Genomic DNA, 22,952 nt, shown 5'->3' on the forward strand with positions numbered 1-22,952 from the left:
TTTAGCCTTTCTTATCAATGCTTTGCATCTAGTTTGACAATGCTTATGTTGATTCCTATTTTCTTAATTCGGATTCTTATTCTAGTTTTTTAAAGGATGTACTTCTGACTCTAATAGCCTCTCTCATTTTTCGCTCTAATAACCTCTTTCACTTCACTTTTTAATCATGCTGGCTGTTGTTTGCTCTTCTTTCCACTGGTTTTCTTTCCATGCTGGTTTTCTGTGCTCGAACCCCCCCCCCCCCCCCCTACACATCCTCCTAACAACATCCCTGGTAGTCCAGTGGACCCCCTGACCCCCTCCCCCCAACTAGACACACACACATACAAGCACACACACCTTAAAAAATCCCTGGTGGTCTGGTAGAAGCCTCTCTGCAACCCTTCTGTCACAAAGAGGAGAAAGGTAAGCTAGGCTACACTTGTGAATTCTAGCAAAGCACCCTGGCAACAAACTATATAGGATAAAAACATTTGTAATCTCTGCAGGGTTCTAAGAACCCTTTTATTTTAAACAGGATCCTAATCAGAGACTTAGCACCAGAGCTCAGACTCTTTAGAACTTGTCATTGTTGTACTGCAGAACCAGGGCCGTGCCTAGGGTCTCTGGCGCCCCCCTGCAGACTATCAGTTGGCCCCCCCCCCCCGCAGACTATCAGTTGGCGGCGGTGGCGCCCCCCCCCCCCCCCCCCCCCCCGTGAAAATGATTGCTCACCACTTGCCACACTGACAGGAATTGTCAGCAATATTCTTAGAAACAGATTGCTATACATTGCAAAATAAGATAGCAGATGTAAATTCTCAAAGTGGACATATTCCAAACACTAAAATGAAAATAAAATGATTTTTTTTCTACCTTTGTTGTCTGGTGACTTTCTTTTTCTGATCATGCTGGCCCAGTATCTGATTCTGCTGCTATCTGTCCTCTTAACTCCGTTTCCAGGGCTTCCTTTCCATTTATTTCTTTCCTTTCCTCCTTTCTTCTTCATTTCTGGTCCTCAGCTTCTGCCTATTTTCTTCATCCATGTGCAGTTTTTCTCCTCTCTTCCTTTTCCCTCATTTCATCTCCTTCATCTTTCTTCCCTCCCCTCTATGTTCAGCAATTTCTCCTCTCTCCCTGAGCCCTGCCCTCCCAATCCATGCCCATCCATGCTCCTCTGTCCCCTGCCCCCTCCATTCATCCTTTTCCAGCAATTCCCCTCTCTCCCTGAGCCCTGCCCTGCAATCCATAACCATCCATGCCCATCTGTCCCCTCCATTCATCCCTATCCAGCAATTCCCCTCTCTCCCTGAGCCCTGCCCTCCCAATCCATGCCCATCCATGCTCCTCTGTCCCCTGCCCCCTCCATTCATCCCTTTCCAGCAATTTCCCTCTCTCCCTGAGCCCTGCCCTCCCAATCCATGCCCATCCATGCTCCTCTGTCCCCTGCCCCCTCCATTCATCCCTTTCCAGCAATTCCCCTCTCTCCCTGAGCCCTGCCCTCCCAATCCATGCCCATCCATGCTCCTCTGTCCCCTGCCCCCTCCATTAATCCTTTTCCAGCAATTTCCCTCTCTCCCTTCCATGACCGCCCCCCCCCTCACATCCATGCTCTCGTCTCTCCCCTGCCCTCCCGCTCCCATTGTTCAATTCAACTGCCCGCCCTCTTCTCTCCCCCCAACATCCCTTTTCTTTTTTTTTTCTTTTTAAATTTACCTCCGTAGCGTTTCCGGCAGCGTCAGTGAAGGAGGCAGCGCTCCCGACGTCGCTAGCCTTCCCTTCGCTGTGTTCCGCCTTCTTCTGATGTCATTTCCTTGACGTCAGAAGAAGGCGGAACACAGCGAAGGGAAGGCTAGCGACGTCGGGAGCGCCGCCTCCTTCACTGATGCTGCGCTGCCGGAACCGCTACGGAGGTACATTTAAAAAGGAAAAAAAAAGAAAAGGGATGTTGGGGGGAGGGCGAGCGAGGTGAGCATGGTGCGACAGCGCCCCCCAGAGGGAAGCGCCCCCCCTGCCATGCTTACCTCGCTTACCATGTTGGCACGGCCCTGTGCAGAACTGTAACTTGATCTAATCAAAGGACTAATTCTCCTGTCTTCTTTCATGCTCTGATGTTCAAAAGCAAATGCAGGCACTAAAGACAATTAGCATGGACTAGTGCCCATGTGTGCTGGTGTCCGATGATCAAAGCTGGTGAGCACGTGAAACAACAAGCTCACCAGCTCTCACCAGGTATTGCATGCAAATGGATGTAAAAGAGGGCCTCTCACATTCCTTCCTAATATTCAATGGGCAGCGTGCCAAACAAAGGTGCTGCTCCCATGGCAAACCTTATGCCAGCTCAGAGCTGGCATTAGGGTTTGCAGAGCACAGGAGGAATGGGGGACTGGCCGACTCAGCCCTGGTGTTCCAGTGGACCCCAGACCTCCATACATGTAAGGGCCTGCAGGTCCAGTGGACCCCCAGACCCCTCACCCCCCCAAATCCATAACCTCCACCCACATCCTGGGATGCACTGGGCGAGGCTTAACTACATATAAAGTAGTTTTATAAAAGTCCTTTCATGCACATAAGATTGTTTTATGCACAAAAGTAGTGCATAAAATTACTTCCTAAGAATTACTTAAGCCTTTTTTCAGTTCAGCCTTGAAATGTAGTAGGCAGTGTGTCACGCACATCAATATTCAGACTATTGGTACAGTCGTTAACATTATCCCAATTCAATTATTGTAATGGCACATATGCTGGCTGTAAGGAGTACCTGTTGAAACAACTCCAAACAGATCAAAATACTGCAACCAGGTTCATATATAAAATCTCTCATTTTGAAATTGCCTCCCCTTTATTACTCAAATTACACTGGCTTCCCATCAAAGCAAGAATCACCTTCAAATGATATACCTTTTTCTTTCAAATTCTAAATGGCACAGCTCCAGACTATATGGTACCAATAATAAACTTACCTCAAAGAAACTAAATATGAGGCAAGAAACTATCTCAGACTACACCTCCCAAACTGCAAAAAAGTGATCTACAAAACAGTCCACTTTGCAGACTTCACTTACCTAGAAACCAAATGGTGGAACTCCTTACCACCCAAAATAAGAAATATACAGGAATATACTAGATTCCGCAAAATCCTCAAATCGTTCCTATTCAAACAAACCCTCACAAAGAACGACCATATCTCAAACAATTAATTACCTGATTTGGTTATCACTCTATTTACCATTAACTTTCTCTTTGCTTCATGTACAATTTCTTATTCATAATAGATTTTCTAAATGTTAAACATCCATAGCTATCCCAGTATGTTTATGATAATGTATTGTAAAATTGGATTCTTACAACAAATTACTTTCTTATGCATTATTCTTTGTTATGTATCCTATACTGTTTATTGTAAGCCACATTGAACTTAAACTTGTTTGGGATAATGTGGGATATAAATGACACAAATAAATAAATAAATAAGCATTGTCTGTCAAGTGTGTCACAATGGAAAAAAAAAAGTTGAGAACCACTGCTCTAGGGCATATATATTCAGTTCCTTGAGTCCATTATTAAATTGGACTTGGGGGAAATCCACTATTTCTAGGATAAGCAGTATAAAATGTTTTGTACTTTTTGGGGATCTTGCCAGGTATTTGTGACCTGGATTGGCCACTGTTGGAAACAGGATGCTGGGCTTGATGGACCTTTGGTCTGTCCCAGTATGGCAATACTTAAGTACATATGTAACCTATGTACTCATCTCATATGTCTTTTGGTCCAAACCCCATATTATTTTTGTTGCTTTTCTTTGAATTGCTTCAAGTCTTTTTACATCCTTAGTGAGAAATGGAAGGGCATTTTCGATATGACATCTAAGTCGGACTTTGGACTTTTTGCACTAAATATATCAAATCTGAATAGAAAACATGACCATTTTCAAAACTGCAAAATGTCTCTCTTTTTTTTTTTTTTTCAAAAATACCATTTGTAACAAGATTTTCTACTCTGTGCATTTATCTTCTCAGGCTATTAAAAAAAAAAAACGTCCAAGTGAAAAACGTAGAAAATCAAGCCATTGGGATGTAGGAGGGGCCAGCATTTTTAACAGACTGGTCCCTCAGACATCCCAGGAGAGCAATGTGACACCCTAGGGAGCACTACTGTGGACTTCATGTAAACGCTCCCAGGTACACATTGCACCGTTGCTCCCTTAGATTGTCTGCTGAGCCCTTCAAAACCCACCTAAAACACATTACCCCTAACTGTATACAACTACAATAGCCCTTATGAGTGAAGGGGGCACCTATATGTGGGTACAGTGGGTTTCTGGTGAGTTTTAGAGAGCTCACAGTTTCCAACACAAGTGTAACAGGTAGGGGGAGGTATGGGCTCGGGTCCACCTGTCTACAGTGCACTGCAACAACCACTACACTATTTCAGGGACCTGCATGCCGCTCTAATGGACCATAAAATATCAGGGCATAAAGTTGACGGCAGCTAAAAAAAATTGCTCACCACCGCTGGCTGAATATTGACCTCTGCATAGGAATCAACTTTTCAAAATTATTGAGGGGTGCTAAGTCTAATGGAAATAACCTCTTCCTGGACACATACAAGGAATTTTCTCAATATTGGAGGTGCACAAGCACCCACAGCACCTACAGAGCCAGCTCCAGTGGACCTCTGTATATCAAGATGTATTTCTTGGTATCGGAAGTGTAGGGAAACATTTTTCATAGAAAGATTCTGCCTGAAAATATTTTTTAAAAGAAGATTTGACTCTTCAATCCACTGCACATTCCACTTTGAGCAGACTGTGTTCAAATGTTCTGACTACAAAAGGCGATCCTAGCTATTAATTTTAGGTGAGACAATGAGATAAGTTTGATTATAGAAGATTTAGCAGAGGTTATATGTATTAACCCTTATTTAATCATCATAGTCAGGCAAACAGCTTTGATCAGCAACACAGAGCTGTAGTTCAATATTTACATCTTGCATAAAAATATGGTTTTTAATCTAATCAAATGGGCCAGCATGGATAAGGCCACATGAAATGTTTGCTCTTCCATTGTTGAGTTCATTTATTCTGTCACTTTAATTCCCAGACTCTATTTGAAAATAGTTTGCATTACACACTATCTCTCTGCTTTATGTGTTTGCATACCAAATATTGATTGAATGACCTTGTGTGCCTGAATGTGACATTGTTACCATGAAAGAATACGTGGAACACCAATAGAACTGGAGAGGTTTTTATAAATGATTAAAACAAACCCAAAAAAAAAAGCACAGTTTTATAAATGGAATGCCACGTAGCTCAAGGGTCCCCCAAACTTTTCAAGCAAAGAGTTACATAAATATTTCAAATCACCAAGAAGATTGAAGAATCTCCCTTGGAATTTTTCTGAGTTGCGGGGGGGGGGGGGGGGGAATCTGGCCCTTTCTTTGAACTGACATACTGGAGAAAGAGGGAGGCAGAGGCAGGGTTCCTAGATAGTGTATTAATAATCAGCATCACTTTATATACATTGTGGATGTGTGAATATCAGTGTGTTTGCAAAAAACATGGGACATATTTTACAAGATCAAGGCTGTACGTGTATGTGCCACGTCAAATCGATGTATCTCCACCGCAGTGCAAGCCATTTCCAGGGGTTTTCTTTTCCCCAGGAAATGGCTCGCATTTGGGGCGGGGCTACTGTCAGCAGCTGTGTTGGGCCAGCGGCAGCCGATCTGTAAAAGGGCCCCTCAATGCATTAAATTGTTTTGCAGTAATTTGCTTGCCAGTTGTGCACTATTTCTTGTTCTGAGTTTTTGGGGAGGCGCATGTTATAGGCAGAGAATGGGCATAAGCGTGTGCTAACTGGATAATGCAGACTTAATGTGGGAGCACTTCGCACCTCCTAAATAAGTAAGTGCTCTCACGTTAATCTTTTTGCAGGTCTCACGCACTAATGGAAAAGTTAGTGCAGGAACTGCAAATATAAAAAAGAAAAAAAAACTATTTTGGGGCCACATTAGAAATGAGCTAAGCACACAGGAAAATCCCACGTTGAACTGTGCTATGCTCATTTCTTAACATATTTTAGTAAAAGGGCCCTATGTTAATAATCTCGATATTACTCTGGATCTATGAGTATTAATGGAATAAGAAATAAACCATAAATAAATAAATAAGAGCTGGTTGTATTAAGGGGCCCTTTTACAAAAGAGCAGCAGCAGTAGCGCCAGCTTGGCATGAGGTGATTCAGCCCTACCGCCAGGCTCCTGGGGGAGCCCAGTGATAGTTATGACTCCTGCTACATGCCAATTCTGGTGCTAGAAAATATATAATTTTCTAGCACTGGGGGCATGTCCAGCAGTAATCAGGCAGCGCTGCTCAATGCACCAATTTTTATTTTGCCGCACATCCATTTTCGGCAAACATTTTTTACAGGCAAACTGAAAAATGGATCTGTGTGCGCCCAAAACACGCGCCTACACTAGCGCAGCCCATTTTTCAGTGCACCTTAGTAAAAGGACCCCTGAGTAGATTGCTCATCAAAAAACAAAAAGAGATTACGATTTAACAAATACTATTATGGTTTAGAATCTTGTGAAATAGTTGAATTGCATACAGGCGCAGTAAAAGAAAATGGATAATAAATATAATACACCCCACTAAATATGGCTTCATATTGTCACATAAATAAATATCATATACTGTTAAAATACAAACATGATGTAAATCACTTTTATGAAAAACAGAAAACAAACTCAAATTGGAAAAATATGCACAAACAGTATATATAACCGACTCCAGCTGTATATAATATAGGTCTTATAAAAATGTACTGACTTTGATAATCTACTTCTGAGGGAAGAACAGAAGTTTATCTTCCATCTCACCACCTTGATACCCTCTGGACTAAACAGTGAAATTGATTATCGCCCCTACTTGTGACTTCCCCACACTAACACTGCATTTCATCAATACTTTTAGAATGCGCTATTGCACATTACACACCAGTTAAAATTTCCACTATATGGTTTAAATTACATTGTATATTCATTTGCATAGTCAGTACAATTTTATAAGACCTATATTATATACAGCTGGAATCAGTTATATATACTGTTTGTGTATATATTTCCAATTTTAGTTTGTTTTCCGTTTTTCATAAAAGTGATTTACAACATGTTTGTATTTTAACAGTCTATGATACATCTTTATGTGATAATACTTGCTTAGACTTATAGATGAATAACCTACAAAGGTTTTATTGCAACAATTATGAACTTTTTTAAGTTTTTAAGGTAATCAATAGAAATAAAAGAAAACAAAACATGGAAAAGAAAATAAGATGATACCTTTTTTATTGGACATAACTTAATACATTTCTTCATTAGCTTTCGAAGGTTGCCCTTCTTCGTCAGATCGGAAATGTATTAAGTTATGTCCAATAAAAAAGGTATCATCTTATTTTCTTTTCCAAGTTTTGTTTTCTTTTATTTCTATTGATTACCTTTAAAAGTGGACTAACATGGCTACCACACCTCTCTACTTAAGTTTTTAAGGAATTTAATGTTTTTATGTTAGCCTTTAATTTGGTATATCTTTATATATTTTGTTCATATTTTATATGCTTAATTGAAATCATTTAGTGTGCAATACTTTTATTTTGATATGTTTTGACTTTGTTGTATACATTTTGAACCAGATTCTATAAATAGCATTGAAACATTGATTATAAAAAAAAAACACATTAACTCTAAGTGGTGCTTAAAGTTAGGCACTGTTTATAGAATAGCATTTAGTGCCATGATTGGTGCCTATCTTTAGACATGACGATTTACACCAAGTAAACCCTGGTATAAATCCTTGCACCTAAATTAAGCACAGATCCCCCTTATTCTATAACAACATGCATAAATTGTAGGAATGCCCTGATCTGCCTATGACACTCCCATGGCCATGCGCCCGATTTGGAGCTATGTCTAAAATTATGCGCACATCCCTACAGCTAAAAATGCACATGTAAATGTAACTAATGCCAATTAGCGCTAATTGAGTATCAGTGCTAATTGGCTTGTTATTCAATTTTCATATGCAGATTGGGTGCATGCCCATATTTGTGTACACAATTCTGAGTGCCAAATATAAAATTTGGGGGTGTATGTGTTCAATCATATTCATATTGATGCACATGGCGTAAACATTTACTTTTTCAATATTCATTTTTATATCCTTTAGACTGCTATCCCTTACAAATTTTATTTTTAAAAATGAGCATTTTTAGTTAAAGAAAAATTGTTTTATGGCTTGCAATTGGCAATTCCTCCTTTACAAAGCAGATCCATTTGTTCCAATGACTTATGAATGTTTTGATATATGTTTTCCATTTAATACAATTATATATGTAGATCACTATTTTATGTGCAAATCATCACTTTAATCACAAAACAACTAGAAATCACAACATCTAATTTGTACAAAATTGGCATTCGCACCTCTCTTACACTTGCATTCACTTCCAAATGCACTCAACCAACAGACTTGTAATTATATTTCGGCACAACATATACCCACAGTGTTATTAACTACATAACCAAATAGGAGAACTGCAAATAATCCAACAAATATAAATCTCTTGTTTTACAAAAGAATAACTTTCCCAGAGTGATCTTTCTTCACATATCCAAACAAAGAATAGCTAGTCGGTGATGACCTAGCCATCATTAATCTCTTAAATAATAAGGTATGAAAGATCTCTTTTCCTATAACCAAAAAGGCTTGTGGTAGTGCCCTCCGTCCATGCTCATGGTAGTATCGCATGCGAGCTAGGCCAACTTCCTATGCATCCCCACAATTTGACTTCACACTATTTTCAATAACCACACATGGGGTCAGATTAACCTTCAAATTCCACCAATTGTGACCACCCCCACCCCCAACAGCCTCCCACAAATTCAAAATTCAGCCCATCCACTCAGTCAACACCATCTCACAAAGGTGAGCAGGGTGGGCACAAATTTTCCCACAAACCACCTCCTCACTTTATCCACCCGCTGACCCTCCTGAAAAAATTATCAATTGCGCCAAAATAATCCACTCTTTTTCACACTCCCAGATTCTTCCCTTGCACTCTCCACAGATCCCATCCCTATCCCTTCCCTACATCACACTATCCTAACATAGGCTTAGCAGGAGCAAACAGGCAAATTACTGCAAAACTCTTTAATATGTTTTGAGGTATTTTGTCTGTTTGCGTGCACTAATGTGCATGTTATTTATTTTTTAAAAATATTGTTAACAAGGGACATGTCATGGGCTGAGAATGAGTGTGGCAGCATTAACCATCTAGGAAGTGTGGATTAGTGCACACTAACTGGTTAATACTGGGCTAACACATGGGCACTTAGCTCCTTCTAAATAGGATGCAGTAAGTGCTCCCAAGTTCATTTTTTGCAGGTCTCATGCACTAATTGGCAAATTAGCATGGCACCTGCAAAAAACAAAAAAAAGCTCTATTTTACTGCCCCATTAAAATGGGCTTAGTGCATGGGAAAGTCCCACATTAAAACACTAAGCCCAATTTTTAACGCATTTCAGTAAAAGGTCCCCTAAGTTTGTACCTGATACAAAGGAGAGTCAAGTGACTTGCCCACTATCACAGGAAGTTACAATGAGACCCGAGCCCTGCTTTGCCTGGTTCTCAGCTCACTGATCTAACCGTTAGGCTGCTCCTCCACTTTGAACTTATATTCAAAACAGGGGCGTAGCCAGACAACCAATTTTGGGTGGGCCTGAGCCTAAAGTGGGTGGGCATATGGCATCTCTCCCTCCACTCCCTCCCCCACGCGACCAATAATTTCTAAATTCCACCCTCCCCTCCTCCCCTTCATACCTTTTCAAATCTTCAGTGCTTCACTCTCTGCAAACAGTGACTCATACCTGCTGCTCTCACCAGTCCAGAGCCTTCCCTCTGACATGGTACCACTATTGTGGAAAAAGGAAGTCACATCAGAGGGAAGGCTCTGGGCTGGCATGAGCTGCAGATATGAGTTGCTGTTCACAAAGCAATGAAAGATTGAAAAGATACAGAGAGGTTGGGGGATTGAGTTGACAGATGCCAAAATGCCTGTGGGGGATGGGAGGGAGAGATGCCGGGAGTCTTCTGCTGACAAGGCTTAAGGAGCCTCGCCAGCCACATCAGAGTTGTGCCACTTATGGGTGAGCCTCAGCCTAAAGTGGGTGGGCCTGTGCCCACCCAGGCCCACCTGTGGCTACGCCACTGATTCAAAAGCAGGGTGATATTTGTAGTTCCTGACTTCACCCATTGAAAACAGTGCAGCTGCTGGTCCCATATTGCACCAGAATAGGGTTTTTAAAAACCTAGCACTGGCCTTAAAATCTGTTCTGGGAGCTGGGTAACCTAGCACCATAATATTTTATATGCACAGCTTTTTCCTTATTCTTTGTTATCAATTTAATTGTAAGTAGAGTTTTCTATTAATTATCTTCTTTTAGCAGACATTTTTTCTTCTTTATTTCTTGTATTACCTCTCTCTGATACACATTTCCCAAAATTTAGTTTTGTAGTATTAAAAAACACAAGGGCATAGCTAATATTCAAAGGGGCTTTTTGCAAAAATATTTGCTAGGATGCAAAGTAAAAGAAATCTGGGATTTATTTCACTTTTTGTCATATTTATGGATGAAATGACAGGTGGTTTATAATCTGATTTTCTCATATGGCCATCATGTAATATTTCAGGGCTAAGTCCAGTGAAATGCATTACTGTTAAACATTTATTTCAGATGAAGTAAACTGCGGTCAAAATCCCAACCCTATTAAATGGGTTCTGAGTCAGCAGAGCATGGCATGTGAGTGCTATGAGGAAGTAATTCTTGATGGATTGTTAGCAATACCCTAACTCTTTTCAGGACAATAATATTGACTTCACATTAGATAAACATGAATCTTCAAAACAAGAAGGGAATATTTAAGAACTGGTCTCTCCTTTATGCTTTGCATTTAAAAGGCAGTGGGGGACACAGTCTGTGGCATTTAATTCTGACTGTAATTACCTTTCTCTGTGAAGTGCAGTAAAGTAGCAAATGAAGCAGAGTACTAAAATTCTTAAGGGAAAATAGAAGAGGTTATAACCTGCTATTTTACATCTTAACTGAACCCATTATTAACAAACCTCAGGTAGCAAAGCATTCTCTGATATAAAAGAGCGTCAACAGTGAGGGGGTCTTTTACTATGCCGCGGTAGTGTTTTTAGTTCAGGGTAGAAATCAGCTGGCGGTAAACGCTGAGACACCCGTTATATGCCTATGGACATCTCGGTGTTTACCGCCAACTGATGTTTACCGCGAGCTAAAAACACTACCGTAGCTTAGTAAAAGACCCCCTGAATTATCTGGAAGAGAAAGAAGAGATTCCCCAACAGATTCAGCTGTTCTAATCTAAGTTTACTTCTTCTGCTATCCAGTATTTTTATGTCATTATCATTTAGGGACTCTTTTTCCAAACTGTGCTAACGATCCCGGTGCGGCAATCCTGACAAAGCCCATTCACTTTGAATGAGCTTTGTCGGCATTGCTACATGGGAATTGCTAGTGTGGTTCAGTAACAGAGGCCCTTAATGTGAAATTGGTTGATAGGCATTTGTTTAACCTTTATCCAAATTTCCTATCAGGCAACAAACACCAATTGAACTTTTGACTATGAGCACTTCTAAGAACAAAAAGATGGAGGAAACGGGCTCCATCATCCTAAAAGTTCTCTTTTTAAGGTTTCAGCATCTAATGTGATCTTGGTGAGCCAAAAGGTGTTGGCATTGCTTCCACGAAAAAAAAGTTTCAGTAGCAGCAACAGTGGCGTTCCTGGCCTGGATGGTACCCGGCTGCAGCGCCCCCCCCCCCCCCCCGCTAAATGACACCTTCCCCCCCCCTCCGGCAAAATGACCCCCCCCCGGGTGCACGCTGTTGGGGGGGTGCCACGTCACCGCGCCTGCTCCGAGTTCGCTAAACTTCGCTTCGCTGCAGCTCCCTCTGCCCCGGAACAGGAAGTAACCTGTTGCAGGGCAGAGGGAGCTGCAGCGAACGAGCGACGAAGTTTAGCGAACTCGGAGCAGGCGCGCGCCGCGGCACCCCCCAGCGGCATGCACCTGGGGCGGACCGCCCCCACCGCCCTCCCCCCCTTGGTACGCCACTGAGCAGCAATAATATAGTTAAGAATAGCAGGAGGCAGCACCGTATGTCAAAAATGTACTCTGAGTACATGCATTTGACAACTTGCTTTTAATCAGAATCAGCTTTATGGGGTCTGGGGACTTTTGTTACTTCTTTGATATTATATGCCCTGACATAATGATAAAGTTTCTTTCAAATGCATAGTCCCTGGTGAAGATAATATTTATCCTGGTTTTGGCAGACCAGTGACCGCATTTACATTATTTCCCCTTTATAATCTCTAAATTGAGGCTGAGATCCGGATAATCCAAGATGGTGTTGCAGTAAGACGCCAATGTCCCCTGCTCTCTGCTGTTTCATTATTACCTGGCACTTTGGTGCCATTTTTCCATTTTCTTTGATGCCTAAGAGGAAAGAGAAGATCGCTGCAGCTGCCCAGCAGCCCTCAAACCTTAGACTGAGGCAGCCTGAGATCACTGGCTTTATGTCATCCACTTCACAGGGTGCACCGGCTGGCCTGAATGCAAGGGTTTGGGCCTTGGGAGTGAGGCATCAGCCCAGCGTGACCAGTTCCTCCTAAACCACCGCAGACGGGGCAACAGCAGAGCTACTCTCATCGACGGAAGTAGCGTCACAGGGAGGAGTCATGGGCATGCCTCTACTGCCAAATTCATCATGGGCAGAGCCAGGTTTGGAAGACCTGACTTGGAGACCTGGTTTTGGAGAGTCTTTGTAAGGGAGTGGGGTTAGAGAGATTGTTCCATCTATTCCCCCCTTTCAAAGCCCATGGAGATGACATTAGATACTATACGGATAGCACTGTAATCCCTATATATGTGCTTGGACTTCAGTCTTATTTAATCAATATCTACACAAGACTGACAAATGTGAGGAAGTCTTGAAATCTAATTCTGAAACAATTCTTGCTTTAGAGTCTCAATATCAGCAGTCCCAAGCCACAAAAGCTAGTATGGCTCAGGACAAAATGTTAGTTCACCGAAGATTGGAAAACTTTTATAACTATGTGAGACATTTAAATTTACGCACACTTAATTTTCCTAGACTTAGGACAATATCCTCAAAGGATCTGTTTTACAGATTCTTAAAGGAGAAGTTTAAATATTCGGATTCAGCTTGTCTGCCTCTTCATAGGATATACTCTTTCAGTTCCTTGACAACGTTCAAGCTCTCCAGATGTTAACTCTGTTGTGGATGTATCCTCAGATAGTTAAAATAGTACTCAAATTTTGGAAACTTCCATGGAAGAAGTGGTCTCTAGACGGACACCTTTGGTGACTTTTTCCTACAAGATAAAGAGGCTCTTTTGCGACTTATTTTTAGACTCTTGGATTCCACATTTCTTGGAGGAAAAATGTCTATATTTCCTGACCTATCTAAATGGACTCAAATCACATATGAAGAAGTTTCTAGCACTTAAGTCACATGTTATTTCTTTAGGAGCTAGGTTTCAATTGATATTTCCTTAAGTATTTAATTTTCCTAGATCAGCATACGTATATGTTTTATGAACCTTCTCAGTTGTAATTTTTCTTGAAAGGTAGAGAGGTTTCATTGTCAGCCCTTTAGTTTCTTTTTTCACCTACTAAAGAACCAAAGATAGAGTTAATATGGAATGGACACTGCATGTTTCTTTTTTTATTTCTTATCTTTTTCTTTTGATCAGCTTCCTCTGGTATTTCTTGGGTCATATTCTTCTTTTTAAGTGTGGTCTAGCATAGCTGATTATGTTTAGTTTAGGTTGCTGAGTGATATGTTCTTGAAGGGTTTTGTGTAATCATGCTTGATATGTTTCAGGACTTTTCTTGATGTAATATATTTAAAAGATAAATAAACAAAAAAAATCTCTAGGTTGAGTTCCTAATCCAAAACGTATGCAGAAGGTTTAGGTTGTTTAAATGTTACAGAAATGTGGATGTTCATAATTTGGGGGTCCTTTTACTAAGGCGTGCTGAAAAATGGCCTGCGGTAGTGTAGACACATGTTTTGGGTGCACACAGAATTATTTTTCAGCGCACCTACAAAAAATGCCTTTTTTTGCTGAAAACGGACGTGCAGCAAAATCAAAATTGTTGCGCATCCATTTTGGGTCTGAGATCTTACCGCCAGTCATTGACCTAGCAGTAAAGAATCTGGGCGGTAATGACCTACATGCATCAAATGCCACTTGGTACGCATCCATTACGCGCGCCCGAAAATAAAATATATATTTTTAGGTACGCATATCGAACGCACACCAAAAATGAAATTACCACAAGAGCCATGTGGTAGTCGGGCGGTAACTCCATTTTGGCACACATTGGGCATGCATAGACACTTATGTGGTTTAGTAAAAGGGTCCCTTAGAGCCTAACTTTCAAATGCATTCAAAACCTTTCTATCTGGTGCAATACTTTAACAACATAATATGTAGTTTAATAGTTTAAAATACTTGATATACCAGTCTTCTAATACAAGCCAGAGTGGTTTACAATCCAAAACTAGGAAAGAACGCTAATCATAATAGGACAGTAACCATTCAATCTTAACAACAGCTCTTAGCAATTCTCGAAAGTCCTGCAGGCTTCCAAGCGATGCATACATGAGTCAGCTGACAGGTCCAAATGTTTCTCGAAAAAATTAAGTTTTCAACTGCATTTTAAACTGTTTAAATGACACTTCCCCCTGTAACTTCACAGGGAGCTGATTCCATAAACATAGAGCACACCAAAAAAAATGCATTCTCCCATGTTACCATGAGGCAAGCCTGTGACACAGCAGGGAGAGCCAGCAACAAAGCATGGGCAGACCTTAAAGATCTAACTGGAACATAAGGGTGCATCATAGAAACCAAATAAGAAAGAGTCCCCCTATGCAATACTTTATGCATCAAAATCAATATCTTATATAATGGTCTATAATGTATAAATATAGGTTCTAATATTTACCATTTGATGAAAAAAAAGGGTGGGTCCGATATTCAGCTGTCTGACAGCCACCATCTTTAAATCTGGAAAGTCAATGCCGGGCCATGTTCGGGCACCAGCATTACATTTCTGGAGCTGGCTAATATACATAGCTGGTTAAGAATGATATTCAGTATTTAGCCAGATATGGGTTACCACATAAATATAGGACTGAAATTTATGCGGTCCTATTTATGTAGTTAACCTGGCCGGTTAAGCACTGAATATTGACACTTATCTGGCCAAGTGCCGAATCCACCCCGGAAATCAGTGAACCCAAAAGCATGCATTCATATCAGCCCACTGTGTGCTAGCCCTCCTGCTAAAATTCTAGTGGCTTGGGGAGCTGCATTAGGGTTAACTCTAGGTTAACCTGTGCCTTATGCAAAAGTGGAAATTGGCACCTTATTTGGTGGTAGCAGCTTTGGCACAATGCTCCCTCCTTTATTGATGGTGAATCCAGCACAACAACCCCCCCCCCCTCTCCTTTTACTAAACATCCCTTTCTTTCACCCCCATTCTCTGCCCAGCACCATTATCCACTGCTCCCGTCTTTCCCTAGCCCACATGATGTGGAAGGATATGGGGGTGGCATACCACTATAGCAGTACACCCTTATTCATGGTGCCCTACACAGTCATACAGGTCATAATCCCCGAAGGCAAGCCTGAGCTGAGTCAGAAGTTGAGCAGCAGAGCTATGCTAGAGTAACCCTAGGGGTTAAAATAATCTTGACTGGGCTCCTCCAGGGAATAAAATACATGTTCTAAAGTGACATCACTCTGGGACAGCAGCTGAGCAACTGGTTGCCTTGGCAACGGCTTGCTGGTCAGTTGGGAGGTAAGCCTAAGGCTGAGCAGACCTGTATTTTGAGTCTGAGATCAGCGGTGGCGATAAATCCTTTATAAAAGTGGATTTAGAGCGCTTAGGAGTTGTATGAGTGAGAACAGTGTGATTGAGAACAGTTAACAAGAAGCCTGTCGCGGTGTAGAAGGCTTTGAGGGGGTGGTCTGATAGCTGCCTGTCACTAGGAATAAAGTAGCTTATTACTTTAGATTGGAATAGTATATTAAGCCGACTGTAGAGGCAGTTGGGAGATTGTTACACCTAATATGGTAAATGAAGTGCTGATTGAGAGGCATCTTCAATGTATTTAAAGTTATGGCTTCCTGAAAGGCAGTAAAGAGGAAAATTATCTTCTGAGGCGTCTCTTGAAGCAGTACGCGTGCACACAGTGTTATAGTTGAATATATATATATATAATTAATATATATGTACTTGAGGAAATACATTGAATTTGGAGTGGCACCATGGTATAGTTATAAATATTCTGTATGTATGTATAAGTATCCTTGCAATTTACTATATCTGGTATTGGGGTATATGTGAGTTGCGAAGCAACTTTAAAAGCATTTCATACTCACTGTAATTTGAGGTATGAAAATATTGTCTCAAGCTGTTACTCAGAGATACTGATTGTGGGAGGGATAGCATAGGGATAAATAATTATCTATTTTTTTAAATATCGGGAAAAGCCAGGGAAGAAAGTACTGAAACTGGGGGTATCATTAATGTTTGGTGTCATTGTGTCAAGTGAATGGTAGGGTTTTCCTTCTTTTGATTTGTTTAAGCATAGTGTAGTAGGTGTTCCAGTTCCTGGTTCCTGTTCCCTGGCCAGGGATCATCGCGATATCACGTCTAAGGTACCCACCATTTGCAAAGAGAAGAAAGAAGAAAAACTAACAGAATAAAACCTAACAAAGTATCCTTTTGAACATCATTAAAGTTAAAAAGAATGGAGATTATTACAGTACTGTAGAGTTTGTACTTACCTTGGACTCGCCTGAAGAAGTACCTGTAAAGAAAAATAAAACAAAGAATCAATTCTTGATAAGAGACACACTCAAAAAAGTACTTTCTATTGCATGCATGTTTAAATCATAAGTTAGGAAAATTGAACTGATACTTATCTGATGTTAGTGGCATCTTTTAGTTGATAGAGGGACCTGAGTAGAAACAAAGAAACAAATGATAAAAGTTACTGTTGTGTTGTGAGTTGAAATCAATTGTGTTAACAAAGTTAATGGTTTGAATAAAAAAAACCTTAAATCAATTCCATCTTGATAGTTTTATTTGTACCTCTTCTCCACTTCTGGGCGATACCACCCGGTCCAGACTACATTTGCAACCTAACCCAGAAGTAGGGGAGGGGTTTACACTAGGAGTGAAAATGGAAAGCCAGGGCTTAGTAGCTGAGCCAAGATGGAAACCAAACCAAGGGCAGTGTACCCGCCCCCCCCCCCCTTACCCTTTTCAAACTCCATCCACCTCTCTTGTAACCTCGTCCTGCTGCTGCCATGCTATTTCTTTGGGCCGATACAGCATAGTGAGACCATTAAGTCTAAATTCCCTACTGCCCCCCTCCCCCCCTCCACATGTCTTTCCAGTAAAATATTAATTCTGGTGACCACAGGGCTGGTGCAGAAGGACAAAATACAGCTACTGTCTACCCTTGACCCAGCACCGCTGGCACATAAATCTTTACTAAAAACTTAAACAATTTTCCAATCTTGTGTCTGTAATTTAACTTCAGTCCTCTGTCTCACCTTATTCTTGTTTTCTCTCTGCCCTCACATTCCTTCTTTTAAGAGTTCTTTTCCTGTCTTTCTCCCCGTCATCATAATTTCTCTTTTTCCTTTATGTGTGTTTGTCTTTCCACAGTCTCTCTCTACAGCTTCTCTCATCTCACTTTCTTCTAGTCTTACTCCCTCCTGCCACTTCTCATCCTTTTCTCACCTTCATGTCTCTTCATTCCATCATGATCTCCTTTCCCTCAGCTGCTCTTTTTCCAGTGTTACACAGCTACTTTACATCTCTTTCAGCTCCTCTTCCCTCTGCACCTTGTGTCCCCTCTGTCTGCTCTTTTTCCTTTCCCAGATGTTTCCTTCTGCCAGAAGCCTTCTCCACACAGCCCATGCCCCCCCCCCTATTCCCCTCACCCTCCTAGACTGTTTTACTACTCTCCTATATATCCACTATCAGTCCCTCCTATCACCCATCCTCTCTTCTTGTACAGGTCCTTCCTGTTTCTTTCAGCATTTCAGAGCAACATTCTCTCACTCAGCCTGTAAATCTTCTAAACCCCTTCTCTCCTTCCTTGCCCCCTTTATTCATCTCTCAATACCTCTGTCCTTTTTTTTTAACTTTAACTGCTGTAAGTATTACTTTGGCAACATATGTAGAATTGTCATTTCAATAAAGTTATTTATTTATTTATTTGTTACATTTATATCCCACATTTTCCCACCTATTTGTAGGCTCAATGTGGCTTACATAGTACCGGAGAGGCGTTACAGACTCCGGTGTAAACAAATACAAAGTGATGTTGTGGTAAGATAAAGTTCATGTGGCACAGCCACACTAGGGAATCGTACAACGGAAGAGTTGTGTTATGGCCATTACATTCTTTAGTTTTGTTGTGTTGCAAAGATCAAGCATTTTGTTGGATCGGTAGGGTGTGCCTTTTTAAACAGGTTAGTTTTTAGTGTTTTCCGGAAGTTTAGGTGGTTGTTCGTAGTTTTCAAGGCTTTTGGTAATGCATTCCACAGTTGTGTGCTTATGTAGGAAAAACTGGATGCGTAAGTTGATTTGAATTTGAGTGCTTTGCAGCTTGGGTAGTGCAGATTTAGATACATTCGTGTTGATTCGGATGTGTTTCTAGTTGGTAGGTCGATCAAGTCTGAATCTGTCTCTTTCTTCTCTCAGTGTCTGTCTCCTGCACTTTCCTTATTGGCAGCTGCTAGGCTACAACAAATCCTTCCTCCCCCTGCAGTCTATTGGTCAGACACGGCCAACAGGCTGCAGGGGGAGGAAGAGGGAGTAACTAGAATACAGAAGCACATCCTATGTTTCCCTGTAGTTCTGCAGCATAGAGCTTTCTGCCCCAGATATACAGATTTACAAGGACAAATATTGGGGGTGCTGTGGCACCTGCAGCACCCATAGAATTGGCACCTACAATAGCACAGACATTAGTCCTCTAATTCTATAAATGGCACACACAGTTACGTGTGCAATTGCACACTTAGTTATAGAATAACACCACTTTTATGTGTAACTTAATAACCCTTGTACTAAAGTGAACTGAAATGTAGGTTTAATGCATTCTAATGTGGGACTTGCTGTGCACTAAGCCCAGATTTAAAGTTGCACTTTTTAGTTTTTCTTTTTATTTGCAGGTAATGTACTAATGTAATTAGTTTGTGATATCTGCAACAATTAAAACACAGGAACACTTACTGCCTCCAATTTAGAGGCACAGAGAGCCCTTTACAGAATATTAGCTTAGCATGTGTTTTGTACCTAACTTTGTGCGAGAGCACTTATGCCTACCAAAGACTGGTGCAAATGATGGTGCCCAACTAATCGCAGTTAGGTGCACAAACAGAGGTATTCTATAACACTGTGCCTAAATTCTGGGAATGACCCTGACCCATCTCTGACTCTCCTTGGCCCATCCCCCTTTAAAGTGGCACACTATGAAATTTCGGCGTGCATGTTATAGAATAGAAAGTAGGGCAGATCTGTACCTAACTCCTAATTACTGCCAATTAAGTTATAGATTGTTTTCATTTATTATTTATTAAATTTGATAAACCAGCTTTTCTCACAAAAGCAAATCAAAGCAGATAACAGTAAAATTATCATTTCGGAAAAGGAAAGCTATAAAAGTACAGAAGAGAGAGAACAAATGCACAGGACATTTGCACCAAATGAACATTTAAATTCATATCAGCTTGACTGCAAGCTTGTACCAAGTACAGATAACCTTGAAGAAGAAGAGTATAAGTACCTTTTAAGAACGTGTAATTAATAAGCTTCCAATGACCAAGCTAAAAAAGTGTGATTTTTAAACCGCCTTTACAGTTGACAAAAGAGGTTTCAGATCGAAGTTGAATGGATAATTTGTTCCATAGGAACGGTGCAGTAAAAAAGAAAGCACTTCTGCATGTAGCCTCCCAATAAGCTTTAGACAGGCTAAGTAAAACTATTCCATGGTCTTTGAGGGACTATAGAGTGATGGAACATATGGGACAGTTAAGACAGTGAGATAGTTAGGTGTACCTGTGTGGAGTGCTTTAAAGGTTAATGACAAAATCTTAAATTTCACAAGGTACTCAGTGGGCAACCAATATTCCATCACTGTTTCATTATCACTACCAAGTATTACATATTTTGAGCATTTGCTTAAAACTTTGATGGTTTTAGTTTGTTTATCTAGACAAACCTAAGGGTGGTTGAACAATTAGGTATAAACTGTGTTATTTCTTACTTTATTTGTTTTGGCCTGCTTTGGGTCCCACTGATCTGTGTATCTGTTGTCAGGAATTTTGGAAGATGAAAATATTTAACAAAGTTGAGATTAGAATATATGCCCAACTTTGTTAAATATTTCAGACACATCCATCTACTTGCTTCCATGATGCTACTGAATTCTATTATTCTGTCTCACTGTATTTTCAAATGTAAGCCACATTGAACCCAAGTTTGCTTGGGATAATGTGGGATATATATGTAAAATATATATATATATATATATATATATATATATATATATATATATATGAGACCCTTCTATTTCCATGCCCCTTTCTTGACTCACGCATAAAATTTAGGTGTAGATCCTGTGCTTAAATTTAAATACGTATATTTTAATTATTCTAATTACTACCAATAATTGCTTGTTAAAAAGCCAATTATCGGTGCTAATTAGAATAATTACTTGTTATGCAATTAAATTGTGCATGCAAATTGGGCACACACCCACATTTCCATGTGCAATTTTTAAAATTCAGGGACAAATGCAGCTTTTAGCACACGCTAATCATCAGAACACAGTAAATCCATTAGTGCACCTTAGTAAAAGAATCCTTTCGTGAATAGCTTGAGTAGTTATGTCTTCCCTGATAGAGCCCAATGGTGAGTTAAGCAAACTGTAAATTTAAGTTCTCTATCTCTGGTGTGCTATAAGCACTACTATTTGTATCAAGGATGGCACTCAAGAACAGCATGGGAGTATTTCAACAGCTGACCCTCAAGACATGTATGTAAAAGTCATGTTTTAACTTAGCCATACAGTTATCAAGCACAAAAACTCTGCAGTATGAATACAATACACTGCTCTGTGTCTTGCCATGATCTGATCTGATCCAGGAGAATTATACTGTGACATTAGTTTTCTTTGTTTAAGAAAGTATTTTGGTTGCCATGTTAGGCTATGTGATTATGTAGACATAAGGTTCAACAAACATGTATTTGAAATCTTTTATTGGACTAAATGCTTCTGTGACTAATTTTCAAGAGCTCATCTTTTTTTTAATAGCATATGCAGCCGCCTAAGGCTTAACTTATTCTGTGCTGTTTATAAATCCATCCTTCTGAACACACAACCTACTAATAAATACATGTGAGGCTGCAGAAAAGAAATGTGGGTTTTGGTGGCATTTACAATAGGCACAGTCATTAAAAAAAATTCAAAACAAGAGCAGCAGCAGTCAGGGCTTTGTAAGTGGAAGGTGTTTCTATCTACAAGCATAAGCTCTCTTACTTGTGTGTAAGTAAAGGATTTTGTAAAACTGCACATCCAAGGAGAGTCAAAGAGCCAAGCTCCAAAATTCAATAGTTTATTGTGTGTGGTGGTTTTCAATACGAGAACAATGAGTACAATTTCCCTGTCATCTCTTCCAAATCCCAGGTCTAAACAATTAGTTTATAGGTGTTCCTTGGTGCAAGTGAAAATATTAACACCTAAACATTTAGAACTGTCAGAAAATAGGAAACAGAAAAAGGGGAACCTTTTTTCATATGTGATGAGAGTGCGATCTGGTGGTGGAGTTCTGGCCGGCACTTGAATGTGAATGTAAACAAATTTGGGGGGAATGCTACATTTCTGTGTCCTGACTGTCTTTTAAATTATGGTTATCAAGAATGGAAGGTGGATAAGAAGAGGAGTCTGGATAACTATTTACTAGACACTAGGAGTGAAATAGCTTTGCATTGAAAAAATATGGCAGTTCCTACTATACCTGGCTGGATGAGAGGACTGAGCTGTGTTCTTGTGGTAATGTGAATTAGTGGCTGGCTGCAGGACCTCACAAAATGCGGCACACACAGATAACAGGTGAAGGTCAAAGCACTTTATTTATGTAAACAAGGGAAATAGCCAGCCCTGTTTCCTCACAGGCTTTGTACATCTACTAAAGTCTCTTCAAGCACAGTCACAGTTTCAGTAACCTGTCTCTTACATTGCTCCACACTTCAAGAAGCAATAAGCTTTCTCAAACATAATCACAGTTCCCATAGCCTGCCCCAGACATGGCTCCATAGTTCAAATAGCCGATGGCAGTCTTCAGTTACCTCTCACACAATCCCTGGAATCCCTGGAGGAAAGGTGGTTTATCAATGACCAATAAGCATAAAAATAAACTTGAGGATTCTTACAACACAGGGTGTTAAGTGTCTGAGCTAGGGCCACTCTTCTTTCCTGGAATTTCCCTCAGATACTGCAATCAAACCAGAATACCCTGGGGGGGATCCTCATTTGATGCATCCCCTTCTTTTTTTTTCTTTTTACCAGGGATTTATGTTCCACTCACACCAAGATTTATGGTTCGGAGCGGTTTACAACTAGATTAACCAGAAACAAACAACTGGGAACTACAAAATAATAATAATAATATCAAAGTCAATGAGCTAAAACAGAAATATCATACAAGTTTCTTAAATAAAATAGACTTAGAGGGTTATTTTCAATTTGATGTCTAAGTCGG

This window comes from Microcaecilia unicolor, chromosome 1, assembly GCF_901765095.1.
Source record: "Microcaecilia unicolor chromosome 1, aMicUni1.1, whole genome shotgun sequence".
In the NCBI taxonomy this organism is placed as follows: domain Eukaryota; kingdom Metazoa; phylum Chordata; class Amphibia; order Gymnophiona; family Siphonopidae; genus Microcaecilia; species Microcaecilia unicolor.